Raw genomic sequence first — 684 nt, 5'->3', positions numbered from 1 at the left:
CTTCAGCCCGAAATGCTATATTTCAACGGAAGCTGCATGAAATGCTGTGTGTTCCTTGTTTTTTTTTTTAGATTTCCAGCGTCTGCAGGATTAATATTTTAAAGCAATGGATGTCTCGGGAGAAAATATCTGAACAAATTTATCAATGTTGTTTTATTGACAGTCGCCTCTGTCGGTTATTTTTAAAAATGATGCAGCACGTGTGGTATTATGTTCGGGTATCGACACCATGCTTTCCATTAAGATGGGAAGTGAGCAGAGAATATTTATGAGGATAAGTAAGTAAGTAAGTTTATTGGCCATGTATTCACGTACAAGGAATTTGCCTTGGTGCTCTGCCCACAAGTAACAATATGACATACAGTGACAGTTACGAATGACTCAGCATGACTAAATATTAATAATAATAAAACACAAATGATAAAACCCCATTGATCAAGCGTGTGAACCAACAAAATACACGATCAAAAGGAGGCTACAGAAATCTGGCTGTTGAGTGTAGTTGCTTGCAGTGCAGCTGCTTCCGGCGCCGGCGATGGCTGCCACGGTGTACTGCTCCTTGCTGTTTATGAAGATGTTGTCAGGATTTGAGGGATGGGCGGTAGGGAGAGGTTGGGCAGGCTAGGACTCTACTCCTTGGATCACAGAAGTCAGGGGGCACATTAGAGATGTGTGAAATCGGAA

The sequence above is a fragment of the Leucoraja erinacea genome, unplaced genomic scaffold, assembly GCF_028641065.1.
Source record: "Leucoraja erinacea ecotype New England unplaced genomic scaffold, Leri_hhj_1 Leri_435S, whole genome shotgun sequence".
NCBI classification, from domain to species: domain Eukaryota; kingdom Metazoa; phylum Chordata; class Chondrichthyes; order Rajiformes; family Rajidae; genus Leucoraja; species Leucoraja erinaceus.
Note: the sequence above shows the minus strand (reverse complement) of the source record.